This window comes from Sciurus carolinensis, chromosome 8, assembly GCF_902686445.1.
Source record: "Sciurus carolinensis chromosome 8, mSciCar1.2, whole genome shotgun sequence".
Classification (NCBI taxonomy): Eukaryota; Metazoa; Chordata; class Mammalia; order Rodentia; family Sciuridae; genus Sciurus; species Sciurus carolinensis.
Window position 1 is genome coordinate 131,909,954 of NC_062220.1, and position 14,979 is coordinate 131,924,932.

Consider the following 14,979-nt stretch of genomic DNA (forward strand, 5'->3'; position numbering starts at 1 on the left):
TTATTGTTTCAGCATTCCGAAGGCTGGAAATCCCAAATAAAGGTTTAGACAGGACCATACTCCCTCTGAAATGTGCAAGGAAAAATCTTTCCTTGTCATTTCCTAGATTCTGCTGATTTGGTTGCCGTTCTTGATTTTCTTGGCTTGTAACTACAGTAATTAATTTTCTGCCTTCCCCATCACATGGCAATTTTTCCTTGTGGATCTTTCTCCTATTCTTATGATAACAGTAGTCATATTGAATAAGAAGTTCACCCTATTCCAATACATCATCATACTGACAATTTGACACATAACAGATATGTGGCTCATCTCTATACTCACTTATTTTCTTCCTGATGGATGTGTCAAGTACTTACAAAGGGGTGTTCACCTCTTCCATTGTAATAGTGGATGAATCTATTTCTTCTTGTAGTTCTCTAAGCATTTTTGTTTGTATTTCATTTTTTTCCTTGTCTAGTCTTTCTCATTCTAAGAGCTTATTTTCCAGCAGCAACTGAATGTAAATCAAGAATCCTCTTCCATTCTAGCCCTTGTCCACACTAGAAATTCCCCTGAGCACTCCTTCAGTAATACCAAGGTACTGAGATTTACATAGTTCTTTTGCTAGATTCTCATGAGGTCCTGTCGGAGGCAATTCTATGTGACAAGGGAAAGGATGAGGCCCATCGATTCACAAGGTAAGACTGACTGCCCTTCCTTGTCCAAGACATAAATGTTTCATTGGTTACTTCCTTTTCATTCAAATTCAGACTTGAAAATTTGGTCATGCACATTATAGATGACTTATAAACTTAATTCAACAGCAAGCCTATTAATAACCGATGCCTGATTTGAGATGGTTATCACTCTGACAGACAGCATCTGTTGCCTATTGAATAGTAGTAAGCAATTTCCTCAGTAGCATTTTTCCTGGTTGAAAAAGCATTTTGTATGTGTCAATCAAAGTGTACTTGCAAAATCTCCCATGAGAAGCTCGTGTCTTTTCTATGCTTTACTTTGGAGACTCTGACTATATCACTGCTTCTCATCCCATTTTCTAATATCTCTAGTGAAAAATAAACCTGTGGCCATGGGAATTGACATGATCTGATCCTCATAGTCTCTCCTTTTCTGTTATTGCAACTGGACTCTGCAGCAAATGAAAATCATACATCTTCCTAACTCTCACACATGTTGAGGGAAAAAAAATCTTAAGTACTGGGAGGTTGGGGTTTCTTTTCTTTATGTCTATCTAGAAAACCCTCCTGATTCCAGAATAGTGTTGGAAAAAGGAGTGGGGTGTGGTGGTGAAATAAACTGATAATCCATTAAAGAGTTTTGCCCATCTACCATGGTCCTTAAATCAGCTATATCATTTCGGTGGTGTGGATATGTATGCATAAGGATTGGGAGGTATCTCAGAGCAAGTCCATGTGTAGTGATTGTGAATGTGCTTGTGAAAATGTGTGTAAAATATTTTCTTATATGTACAGCTCAAGTGTCAATTTTCTAAAAAAAAAAATCCAACACTAGTACACACTTTAGATAAATCAATTCTTTCAAATCTCACTAAAGCTGACTATGAAAGTTAGTTTACTGTTCCCACTGCCTAGATGGAGATGTAAGAGTCAAATGATCCAGTCTCTTGACTCTTGTAAGTGCAAGAAGCAAGTTTGAGTGCAGGAATGGATCACAATGTTGATGCCCTGAGGACAGAACTGACCTCAACTGGAGTAGAAAAATGGATGAGTTACATTCTCAAAAAATGTCGTTGCTCATGTTTGTGTCTCTACAGATTGGATCATCAACAGATGATATGATTTGAGCAGTGAAGTCGAAGGCTGCAGGTAGGGCCCAATAGGAAAAGTTCCCTGGGAGAAAGGGGGTCTGCCTACTTATTTGGAGACTGAGACATGGATGTATGTAAAAGAAGTAGGGAATTTATGTTCTCTGTCATATTTTAATGACATAGGAGTAGGAGTAGGAGCTTGTAATTCTACTGGATTTAAGCATTCTCTTGGTAACCTCTTTTTTTACTCTACTAGCTAAACACAATCTTCCTCATAAGACCTGCTCTGTCCCATTTCTTCCTCTCCCAGACATCAAAGCACTTGGTTAGCATCTCTTGGGATTTGTAAACAAGAGATTTTGATCTGGGTTCTGGGTGTTGAATCACAATGGAAGAAATCTAGTGGGATGCACTCCCTCGGATGTACTAAGTTCTTCTTGCATGTGCCGGATATTGGGTAGGAAATCGACTCTCCCCTCTGCACTATCAGGTCTTATGGCAACACTTGTTCTGTCCTCTTGTGTCCACTCCTTGTTCAAAAGACACTGCTGGGTATGGGGAAATTAAAGACTATTTCCTCTGGACTTTCTTCACATTCCTCTGGGTCCATCTGATTGTTGAGAAATACATCCTTGGCCACTTTCTTCACCTCCACTCCTTATCTAATTCCAAACTCCTGGTTCGTTAAATCTCCCTTAAGGCCTCCTCACCCTCTTTCTTAACCTTGCCCTGGTTTCTGCACCATGCTGAGGAACCCTGAATGGCCAGGCAATGAGCTGGTGTAGAAGTACGACTGAGCTCTGGGTACCCCACATCTGGGTTCTCTTGCCCTGGCCGGCTCCAAACATGTATGATTGATTTTTTTTTTTTTCTTCTGTCAAAATCAATTAAAAAATTAAATACTTTTGCCAGGAATCTGGTTCCGTGAATCCTGTCCTGTATTGAAGAAAGGGATCAAGGAAGTTAAACAAGATGAAGAAGAACAGAAAGAGGAAATGTGAGTGTGGAGAGAGCGGGTGGGGTAGCAGAAGTCAAATAAATGCACATATTCTCCATTGCTTCCTTAAGATTCTCTGTTGCACTTAGGAAAGCAAGCAGAGCCAAGGAGAGCACTGCAGTGGCCAGCGCTGCATGTCACCACACAAGGGCAGATAAGTTTACGGTTAAAATCAGTGCAGGCAAAGGAAGGATGCCCTGAGAACACATCTCAGGGAATGGATGGATATTCATTCCTTGGAAGTCCTTAAGATTTTTTAGGCCAAGTCCTCCACTGCCTGTCTTAACGAGGAGAGGTTGTAGGTATCCATAGGGCCACCATGTGCTCACTCTGTTGTGTTCTTTGTGGAAGGTACCCTTGGAGTGGGTCATCATCCTATCCCTACGGGTCCCACGCCCAAGGAGTATGGGGAGCACCCAGCTCATGGATGGATGTCGTGGGATATTGTGGAATTGATGCTCCCATTTCAGGTCTCTGGGGATGGGGTGAAGAGGAGAGAGGTAGGGTAGACCTCCTCATGCAAGCAGGGGAGTTCAGCTGGCCCAGCTGTGCATCCCTGTGGACTCTGAAGAGATCCTGGCGTCAGCTAGGGGACACTGCACTCTGCAAACCTGGCTGGGAGTAAATAGCTCAAATTCTCAGGGTCCCTCAGTCTCTGAGGAGTTGCATGGGGGTTTGCCCTTTATTGCACCATTTCTGAAACTGAGGTTATATAGAGGGTGTTCGGTATGTATGTCAAATGTGAAAAACACACAAACTCAGAAAGAATTACAGTAATTAATCTATTCTGATGGCAAGTTATTTATGTTTCGTAAATTAAAAAATACAGATATAGCTGGCTTCATGGTGTTTCAAAAAGCAAAATTTTCTGTAACCTTATCCAGTCAGAATTGCTAGACAAGAATTGCGAAAACCACAAAATTTATAGTTTTTAGATCAAGCATAGCGATTTTCTTTTTCTTTTTCTCTTTTTGGTGTGGAGATTGGACTCAAGTCTCCTGCATGGGCATCTGATCCAAGAAGCAGTCTGAGGATGGGGTCTACAGAGGGCAGCGCTGGAGGGGCAAGATCTTGGCACCACCCTATTTCATCAGACCTGCTGACGCTCAGGGAACCCAGCTGTGTTCACTCCAGCATCCTAGAGAGTCCCTTTCCTCTGCTTCAGGTTCACTGTCCAGGGGAGTAGCCCCTGAAGGGCTGCTAAGACAAATGTCCAGGGAAACTCAGTCCTGGAGGACATTCATGTATACTAGATAATTGGGTGGGCTTGACTCCCTTTTCAGGTCTCTGGGGAAAGGGTGAAGAGGAGGCAATCAGGGTAGGGCTTCTCCTGTGCATCCTGTGGGCTCTGCAAAAGCCCTGGCATTAGCTAGGGGACACTGCACCCTGCAAGCCTATCTGTGATTAAGTAGCATACGGACAGCACACTCGGCAGAGGGCACCAGGCAGGTACCAGGGTTACCTTGCAGGGCCTAAGGAGCCTTCTGGTTTTCCACACCCTCCCCAGTGAGCACTTCCTCCCTTGCCTAGGTGTCTTCCCCAGGGTCCTAGGGTTCAGAAGAGGGGATTGTGCAGTGTCTGGACACCAGGCCACAGAGGAGGAGCATATGATTGTACACATTTAGGTTCACTTTGTACATATATTGATCCTCTATTTAATGTTGGATGTTTTGTATTAAATATTTGCTTGGTATCCGTTGCTTTTAAAACCTTTTCTGTAAAAGAAACACATTACAGGGAAAACAGAGAGGTGGATATTGATGAATCACAAAGCAGTCCCCCGAGGGGCCCCCCACCACGATCACTCCCTGCCTCCCCCCCCTCATATTTTTCTTACATAGTAACTTCTGATTTAGCACTTCCCAGCTGTCCTTGTTTCAGCGTCCCTCTAGGGATTTTGTTCCCTGAATTCTGTTTGTCCCTCTGGAAGGGAACTTGGGAAAATTATCACCCCAGGTCTTCCATGACACCTGGGATGTCAGGGCCTTTATTCCTAAAAAATCAGTGCATCTGTTATCAAATCCACGGCGACCCATGTCTTTTCTTAAAGATCTTCAGTGTGTTGCTCTGTTTCCTTCAGGTAAAGCTGGGTTCTCTCTGAAAGAGTAAAGATATTCTGCTTTTCATTTTCTTCTATGTCATTTGCACTTTCATTCTAGATACCCTGAGGGATTTCTCTTTTTCTTTAAAGCTAAGAATTTTACTAGAATATCACTTGGCCTTCATCATTTCAAGTCAGTGCTCAGAATTCTCTTGAAGAAACAATTCCAAAGCACTGTTTTGTTTCCAGAAAAATCTGAATTACATTTTTTAAGATTGGGCTTTGTATCTTTGCTTTGTGTTCTTTCTGAGACCTCAATCATTTTTTTCTCCCCAATTTTTTACCATCTCTTTCTTAATTTCTTTTGAAATGTTTCCCTCTCTTGAACCTTCCTTTTCTTATAAGACACAACCCTTCACCTTTACATCACCTTTGCTTCTTCTTTACATCTCATTGTGGAACCTACATTCCAGTGTTTACTTATTCTCTCCTGACTTTGGTCCATTCAATTATGGTGTTTCTATGCAATCCTCACAAATATGCCACCTCATTTCCTACATTTGCTGCTACTCTATTATCAAAACCAGTTGTCATTCCCTTTAAGTGGTTACCTATGTTCTGAATCCTTCAGAGTATTTAGTTATTGTCCATTATAAATGTAACCAAGTTATTGTCCATTATAAATGTAACCATTTACCTCCTTTTGTGTGTGTGTGTGTGTGGTGCTGGGGATTGAACCCAGGGCCTTGCATTTACCTCCTTTCTAAATCATTTCTTTTCCTTAATATTGGTCAGAATTTCATTCTTACAATTATTGTTTTTCAGTTCCTTAAGGTTTAAACAGTCATGGAATTTTCTCATTTACCTTTGAGTCATTTGATTAGAGTCGTGAATTTTCCCGTTCTTTCTAGATGTATCTATTTTTAGAGCAATTTGGTTTGAGCCCTGGGAATTTATTTGTAGTTGGCGTGTGACTTTTATTTTGAACCCTTTAGATTTCTTGATATGCGTGTGCTGGATCATGGTCAGCTGGTCCCACACCTCTCTTGGCAAATGGTTTTTGCTCTTAGCAGGCACAGGCAGCAGGCCCACCTTGATGCCTTCTCTGTGTCACAGCATTCCCAAGGATTGTCCTTTACAGCTGTTCCCAGCTCTGTAGAGAGGATTTTAATTTTCTTGACTGATTTTTTAAAAATTCTGTGCACCTACAAAAATATGTCAGCCATATTATGCTGAGAATATCATTCCACCTTAAAAAGGAAATCTTGTCATTTACAACAATACTGATGAAACTAGAAGACATAAGCAGACACAGAGAATGATGATCTCCCTTAGATGTGGAATCAGAGTAGAATGGTGGTGGCCAGGGACTTGGTGTTTGGGAGGACGGGGAGCTGTTGGTCAAGGTGGCAACATTTCAGGGATGCAGGATGAGCAAGCTCTGGAGAGCTCATTTGCCGTGTTTCCAACAGTAACACTGTATTGTGTCCTGAGTATTTATTGAGAGTGTAGATCTTAAATGTTCTCATCACACACACACACACACACACACACACACACACTCACACGGGTAAAAGTGGATGACTTCATGGCTGTGTTGATGAGTTTAACTGTGGCAATCATTTCATAGTGTATATGTACATCAAAGCACCACATTGTACTCTTTAAAATAGGCAACTTGTCAATTTTACCTAAAGATGGAAAAATGTTTAAGCTAAACTTTCGTGAAATTATTGGAGAATTCAATAATTTTAGAAAATATACTCTGTAAGTATAATCAGCTATATGTATAATAAAAGTTATATTTTGAAATACTTGATCAGAAATCCACTCAGCATTACTACAGTCTAAGAAATGCCCTCAACAGCTCCGCTCATGGTTGAAACAAAAGAAAGATCCTCTTCAAAATGATAAATTATTGAGATTATTTGTGATCATACAGTTGTTGGGAGTGACTGATGCCACTTTTGAGTATATGAATTAAATATAAAATTGCTAAAGGTATATATTTTCATGACATTAAGAAATTTATAAAAAATTAAGCCAAAAAATCTTATAATTTATCAAGGTAAAGTATTAAGGAAGTGTATATTTGTATTATATAAAGCTTGGCACCATAAATATTTTGTAATGTGTAAATTTTATGTTGCTCTTTATTGTGTCTTCATCACTTTTGTATGTTGTCTAAATAATAAAATAATTTAAGGAAAAAAGGTGTTTATACAATTGAGTACCAACCTGCTTCTTGCATAAGGATTTCTGAATTTTCTTTTTTCCTTGGGTCTTCGTCTTAGTCTGTTTTGTGCTACTGTAACACAATGCCAGAAACTGGGTAATGTTAAAAAGAAAAAAAATTTATTTCTTGAGAACGAGAATCTCAATATCAAGGTGCTGGTATCTGACAAGGCCCTCCTCTGCTGCTTCACCTAGTGGCACAAAGTGAAAGGGCAAGGGGGGTGTGAAAGGGTTTTTCATCTGGCAATGAGAAGTCCACTCCCATGGTAATAGCACTAATCCTTTTATGATTATAGAACCTTTATGAGTGAATGGCCTCTGAAACATTCCACTTCTCTATCCTGTGACATTGGGGATTATGTTGCCAACACATGAACTCTAAGGACCCTTTCAAACCATGGCAGCCCAGATGAGTGGAACCAGCAGGGTGGGCTTTTATCCAACTTTACTGAGTGACGGCGCAGGTTCAAAGTATCACCTGAAATGCCCGTCTTATCCAAAGGATCCATTCAAGGGTACTCCCAGCCACAGGAGCTGAACCCATCACCAGCGATCATGCCTGAGCAGACCCATCCAGCAGTGGGGAGGACCCATGGTCTAACCAATCACCTCCCTGAAGGCGGTTAACTGCAGAAGGTGACTTTAAAACTGAGAGGACGGAGAAATCCCAGGGCTTGACTGGAGGATTTTCCTGTCTAAGTGAAAATGGGAACAATAGAACTTGTTGGAAAATGAGAGAAGATATCGCTTGGTTTGGAAACACATCCCTGACTTAGGGATGACTCTCTTGTGTCAGGTGGCACCCTGGGGTCAGGGGAATCCTGGGGTTGGGGAGGGCATTTTATCCTCAAAGAATGTTTTGTTTGTAGTCTAGAAGGGTATAACAAAATGTAAAGCTTCCTTTTCCCCACCTAGACTCTGCTAAGAGTGAGTGGCATTTACTTGTTCCCAGAACAACCACTTAACAGCAAACTCATTAGGTCCTCTAGTAGACAAAACTAAAGCAGCTACAACATTCACAAACAGGTTTCTGTGAGGAGATAGGATTTCACTTCTCTTGGTTAAATGCCTGAGCCTGGAATTGCAGGGGCGGAGGTAGGTTTTCCCTCCCAGCCTGCCTTGCTCATTCCTGGCCTGCCACCCTAACCGGCCCCAGGTAGTGCATGCCCTTCTCTTCTCAGTGGCTGCCCCGGCAGGTCACACAAGCGTGGGTCCCACAGCTGCCGCCTCCCACAGGAGCTACTTAGCCAGGCGCTTTACTTGCCAGGAGTTGCCCCTCTGTCGGGCAGGGTTCTGGTCCTGAATCACGTCCCGACAGCTCTGGAGCCAGCCTTGCTCTCTAGGTTCAACGGCCTGAAGCTAATTGCCCTCCACTCTCAGCAGGAGCTCAGATGCTTAGGCGGGTCCAGGGGCTGGTCCGAAGCCTGGACCCAAGTCAGCCCTTCACGCCCCTTACTCTGGCGTCTTCTGCGGGGCGCACCAGCCTTGCACACGTGAGGGTTCCTCAGAAGTTTTTCTGCACTCGGCGGATAGTGTGTTCTATGCCCATGTACCCACTCTTTGCTTGTGCATTCCAAAGATGCATTCCAGCAATAGGCCAAACCAGACCTGAGGCCCAGCTCACAGCTAAAGGAGAACAGTCAGAGCTCAGTCCTCCAAACCAAGTATCCGATTTTACCCAGCTGCTTCTATGGGCAGTTACTGGCTAAACTTTGACCCTCTTCCCTGCCCACGGCCCTAGGGGGTAAGGATCTGCCAGAAGGATTCAGCTGCCTGGAGCCTGCTCACTGTGCCCACTACTCGGTTCCTTGGTTTGTGGGGGTAGCGCAGGTGCCCCTGACCCAGCATCCACTTGAAGGCCATGCTGCAAGTATCCAGTGACTCTGTGGTTTGCCAAAGCATCTCTAAGGCACTCCCCTCCACCACCCCGCAGACTCTATGGTTCTTTCAGGGGGTCCAGCCTCCAGAAGAGGTTGATGCTGTCTGCTGACAATTCCAAGATGTCCCGCAGATCAGCCAGTGTACTGAGTAAATTTACTCTTATTTTTGGTGCAGGAGCAGCGAGTCACCTCTTGCCGCCCGCAATACCAGGCGTGCCCAAGACCCCCGCACAGAGACCTGGGAGAGAGTAGGAAAGATTTGGCCGGCCAGGGGGAAGACCCCACGGTTACAGAGAAGCAGGACCATCAGAGAAAGGGCCCCCATGGCACCAGGGGCACACAGTTCAGGCCCCTGGAGGTCCATGGAGGCCTCTCTTCCTTAGCGCTAAGGCCTGGGTCTCTGCAGAGAAACCTCCATGCCAAGAGCTCTGAAGCCAGAACCAACAAGGAACTCTACACCTCATGTGTGATCTCCTGCCCCAGCGAAATGCCATCACAAGCTCATACAACCTCACCCGAGGTCCCCCACTGCCGCAGAGGAGGGGTCCAACATCATCAGGTTGCTCCTCAAGTCTTCAAGAAAGTACTAGTAATCAGGACCCTTGGTCTCCCTCTGGCTCCTGAGGTTTCCCAGAGGAAGACCTCGTGTGCAAAGGTACACCAGGGAAGAAGAGAGTAACCTTGAGGATTTAAGCACCCACATCCAAAAGTTCTAGGCTCCTAAAAAGCAAATTCTTCTGTTGCCACATAGGTGGGGGTATCCATACCTTTGGGGTTCAAGAAGCAAATGCTGAACTGAGAGAACATCCACTTCTTCCCACGCTGGGCCCTGTGGGAGCTCCATTTAGGTGTGAACCCAGAGTCTGGCCCAGACCCCTAGGTCCTGGGAAAAACCGGAGGCTCAGAGACACAGCATTCCATTCCCACCCCCTTCTTGCCGCTCTTCCCTCAAAGGTCAATTCTTCGAGGATGTTTTGGTCTCATGCCAGTGAGTGGGTCCTCATGTCAGAACATGGAGACCCTTGGCCCATTTCCCTCCAATCCTAGAGCAGGTAGGACATCCCCAAAGACAAAGACAAAATCTTGAAAGAGTCCAGAGGAGAAGTCATTTCTCTGCAGAGGAACTAACCTGCAAATGAAATTGGGCTTCTCTTCAGAAACCATGCAAGAAGGGAGCGGAATTTGTGAATGTGTGGCTAGCAGATCTGCCTTGCAAGAAATTCAACATTTCTTCAGAGAGAAGCCAAATGACTGAAGGTCATGAAGAATGGAAGATTGTGAGAGAAGAAACACATCAAGGCAAAGGAAAAGGGCTTTTACTTTTTTACTTTTCTTGTTAACAAATCCGATTTTGTTCAAGATAATCTTAACAAAAATACATTTGGTGATAGGGTTAATGGATAAGCAAAATGTGTGACAGAGATTTTTTAAGGGATGGGAGTCGGGAATTGAACTTACTCTTACAAGGCTCCTGTAATTACATGGAGCACTTGAAAGTGAACTTAGTTGTCTTGTGCATTTATGGTGTGAGTTTTAGAGAAAAAAAAATTTTTTTTTTCTTGGTACTGAGAATTGAACTCAGAGGCGCACGACCACTGAGCCACATCCCCAGCCCTATTTTGTATTTTATTTAGGGAAGGGTCTCACTGAGTTGCTTAGGGCCTCGTTTTGCTGAGGCTGGCTTTGAACTCGAGAGCCTCTTGCCTCAGCAGCCTCCTGAGCTGCTGGGATGACAGGCGTGCGCCACTGAGCCCGGCCTCAAAAATGTTTTTAAAGTATAATTTATGTGCTAAAAGAAGAGGGAAAATGGAATCAAATAAAATATTCAATTAAACCAGGAAAGCCAAAAAAAAAAAAAAAAAAAAAAGCATGTGTGAAATAGAAAAGAACAAGGTTAATAAGTATTAAGTGTTTTAAATATGGTAGCTATTAATTCAATTCTACCAACAACCACTTCCTTTCTAATAATGTAGAATTGTTCATATGGACTCATGACAGAAAAATAAGTATTTGCAATTTGTAAGTCTTTATTGTAACTTGTGTGTCACTGTTGCCTTTTTGCATGTCTGAGGTCATCAAGGCCACCTGTCCCCTGATGCAAAGTGGGGGCTGGGAAGATCTCTAAGATCCTTTCCAGTTCTTTGGATGCTGTGGAACACCCTTCAGTTAAAGTCTGTGATGGCTTCCAAAACTCGGCTTGCAAACCAACTTCCTCAAGTGGCCTCTCTAGCTTTACATCAGTCTGAGCCTGTCATCTCCTGTCAACACTACAGACACATACATTATGGCTGATGATACAGCTGTTCATGCTGATGCACGGATCATATAGGACTGAGGAGTGTCCCCCGCGTCACTTTAATCATGACTATTTAAAATATACCAAGTTAAAAGAAACTATCAGAATCGATTAAAAACAAGAAGACGACACGACAATATGCTTTGTACAACCCTCCCCCCACCACCTTACATGTGAAAACAAATATAAAATTAAGGGGATGGAGAAAGATATACTTGTCATGTTAACCCAAACAAGAAAGCTGGAGCAGCTACGTTAATTTCGGGCATTGCAGACTTCAGAATAAGGAAAATTGTCAGGGATAGGATGAGCAACGCGTAACGTTAAAGGAGTCAGTTCTCTAAGAGGTTACAACAGTCTTCAACACACATGCACCCAACAGTAGGGTATCCAGATAGGCAGGGCAAAACCTGGTGGAACTGCAAAAAGAAGTAGCAATACTAGTGTCTGAGACCTCAACGCTACCCTCTTGTGACAGACAGATGCAGCAGGCAGGAAAGCAGCAATACAGTTGACGTGAACAGTATCACCCATCGCCCAGGTCAAGTACTGCATTCAGTGAAGGGAAAATACAGTTCTTCTTGAGTCCACATGGAACATCCACCAAGACAGATCACGTTCTGGGTAAGAAAGGTAAGAAGGAGAAAAACCCAACTGCATCTCAACAAGTTTAAGACAGAAATACACAAAATACGTTCTCAGGTCAAAACAGAGTTTAAAGAAGAGAAAGACCTGAAAAACCCCCCCATATTTTGAGATTAAATGACACATTAAAAATGCATCAAAAAGAAACCATAAGAGAAATTAAGACTATTTTCCACTAAATGAAAATGAGTACAGAGCATATCAGAGAGTCTGCAGTCTCTCCACGACTCTTCAGCGCCCTCGGTGCCAATCAAGTCCAACCTCCTGGCAGTGGCCTATACCGGGCTCTGCATGGTCTGTGTCATGCTTCCTGCCAGGCCAGGCTCTCCACTTGTTCCCCTCCCTGCTTAGAGTCGGTGGAAGCAGAGCGCTCGCCCCACCTCAGGACCTTTGCACCAGCCCCTCCCGCCACCTGGAACATTCCTTCCCTGACTCCCCATACAACCCTCCCACTATTGCACCTCACTCTTTGACCCCCAAATTGGGGTCCCTGCTGAATTTCTGTGAAGGAGCCCTCCTCCCTTGGGTTTGAGAGGTTTGGGTTGTGGTGTTAAGCTGGCCACCAGGGAAGTTCCCCAGGGGATCCCCAAGGGTGATGCAGGAAGCGGGCCTCAGGGGGCTGAGAGGTGATGACCGGCGAGATGGGAGAGGATCCCACAAAGGCAGGGGAAGGGTAGGGGGCAATTCTGCTTTCTTCCAGTCAGACCTTGGGACTGGTTGATCTTCCTTGGGGAAATCAGAGGCCGATACACCTCCCTGTGTCCCCTGGAGTGGGACAGGAGAGGAGGTCGCTGGAGGCCTCAGTCACACAAGTAGAGCAGAAGAGCCTCCTGCCGGAGGGGAATGGTCAGGGTATGCAGATGCCTTTTCTTGGCACTTCCCCATCCTGGGTTTGATCTGCACAGTAGCCCTCAGCTGTGACTCTGGTTCCTTGATCTTGGCACTCAGCTTCACCGGCTCCTGGTGGGGCCTAATGTCCTTCTTCTGAGAGACCACAGGGCATAAGTAGAACCACAGAGCCTCCCTGTGGGAGTGAATTGATGCACTGGAGGGAGAAGACGCAGCCTATGGTTCAGCTTTTCAAAACATTAGCTTTTCAAAACAGGCTGAGCAGACGGGACCTTCTCTTACTTCCAGTAAGGGTTCTGCCATGCCAGCTGTCTGGGGGAAGAGGCACACTGGAGTGAATTTCCGCGAGTTGAATGACGGCTGTGACAAGCGACAACCTTTGCAAGCTTAGGGCCACTGTTGTTAGTCGCAACATTTGCCATCACTAGAACAAGACCGGAAGAGTACACAGGCTAGTGCACAGGCTGTCTGTTTTCAGAGAGTCGAAGTTCTTGGAAAGAAGATCACAGACGGTCACTGTACTTTGTGCTGAGCAGGAGGGAGTGTCCACCCTTCCAGGGGCCCTCTAGCTGTCCTGTCCCATGGAGGCACCCAGGCACGTTGCCCAACAATGCCTAGGTGAGAAGTGTGGAGGTGGTGCCATTTCACCATCTCCTAGGGTGACCCTGGTGCTGATCTGATCTGAGAGACAGACACATCCATTCTGCAGCCCTGGCACTGGATCCCAAGGTGATGCCTGGTGCGTCAAGTTGGAGGATCCAGTATGGTCAGCAGGCAGGCTGGACTCGTTCAGTTCATGAATCACCAAATGCTTTTCCCACCTTTTTTTGTCATAATTGCCAGTTCTAAATATCCGAGAATGGGCAACAGAAGACCCGAGAGGGGGGCGTTCACCTACTGCTAGAATCTCTCATCTCCCAGATGTTTCCACAGCAACTCAGGGACACACCAGGGCCTTTCATTGGTGAGATTCCCTCTTCCCTCCCTAATCCAACCCTGCCATACACCTTAAATTTACTTACAGCAGAGAAGAGGTTTTGGCTGGTGATATTTATCCCAATGACAGTAAACTCAGTCAAAGCCTTAATCTTGACAGTCCATCTAAAAATATTATTAGTCGTAGATGGACATAACTATTTTTATGTGGTGCTGAGGATCAAACCCAGTGCCTCACACATGCTAGGCAAGCAGTCTACCACTGAGCTATAACCCCAGTTCCCGTTTTTCTTTATAGGGAGATAAAATCATGCTTGCTTTATATTAGATTAGACTTAACTTACTAATTTCACAACTTGGAAACTTCTCATTTGTAAGTAGGGATAGATCCTTTGATATACAAGATAGAGTTAAGCCTTTGTTTATAATAGTAAACTAGATTCTTCAATATGATTGATTGCATCTGCAGTTTTATAAAATGTAATAAATTGATATATATATATATATATATCAGAAGCAAAAGTTTAGGTGTGTGCACGCCATTGATGGCCTTTTAGATTGTTTTTTTTTCCTTACTTCCATTTGCTTATCTCCGATGTGTGAAATTTTTTGAGAGTTCATGAAAATAAAGAAAAATGACTGGTAGCTTCCTAATGAATTTCAAGCACTTTGCAGAGTGTTGAGAATCCGTTGAGCTAGAAGACGGGGAGCATTTTCTCAGGGTGCCCCTGGGATCAGACACAAATTGTTCACAATCGGGTAAATTGTGATTTTTTCATTGAAATCAGCCCAGAGTCTCTTCCTTTTAATTCTCTTCTGTGTACAAAACTGTGTCTTCACAGTTTTGTTTTTTGATTTCGAGTACTTTGCATAAAATCTTACTGTTATCCCTTCTCAGCTGATCACATATCACATGTTAAATAAATTTCCTCTTTTGGATATCTTTTTTTTTTTTTTTTTTTTTTTAATGAAGACTTAATTTTGGTCCTCTTCAACCATGATTCTTCATGGGATGACTCAGACAGAATTCGGTCTTGAGCGAAAGGATTGATTTGTCAGCAGGGGTTATGGAAGAGGCAAGGTTAATTCAAGTGACTGGATTAACTTGTATTGAATGTAAGAAAATGTTGTGTTTACCAATTTCAAATACATGGGATGTAATCTTATACTGTTCCCCCCACCTGAAAATGCATCCCATATTCAAAGTGTTTTTAAGCCTAATCTGGGACACAGTTTAACGTTTTCCATCTAGAAACGTCTAGAGATTCAGGAATAGTGAAAGGGTCGGGTTGGTATTTCAAATCAGGAATGGAATCACTTTTTGCTCTC

General features: G+C 43.8%; 1 long non-coding RNA gene across 1 annotated transcript; it reads left to right on the forward strand.

Annotated features, from left to right (window-relative positions):
* Positions 1-609: 609 nt before the first annotated feature.
* On the forward strand, positions 610-4,232 carry LOC124990190 (uncharacterized). Its single transcript, XR_007109716.1, has 4 exons — positions 610-680; positions 1,778-1,829; positions 2,684-2,768; positions 3,751-4,232. It is a non-coding gene; the product is annotated as an uncharacterized LOC124990190 (long non-coding RNA).
* The last annotated feature ends 10,747 nt before the right edge of the window (positions 4,233-14,979 follow it).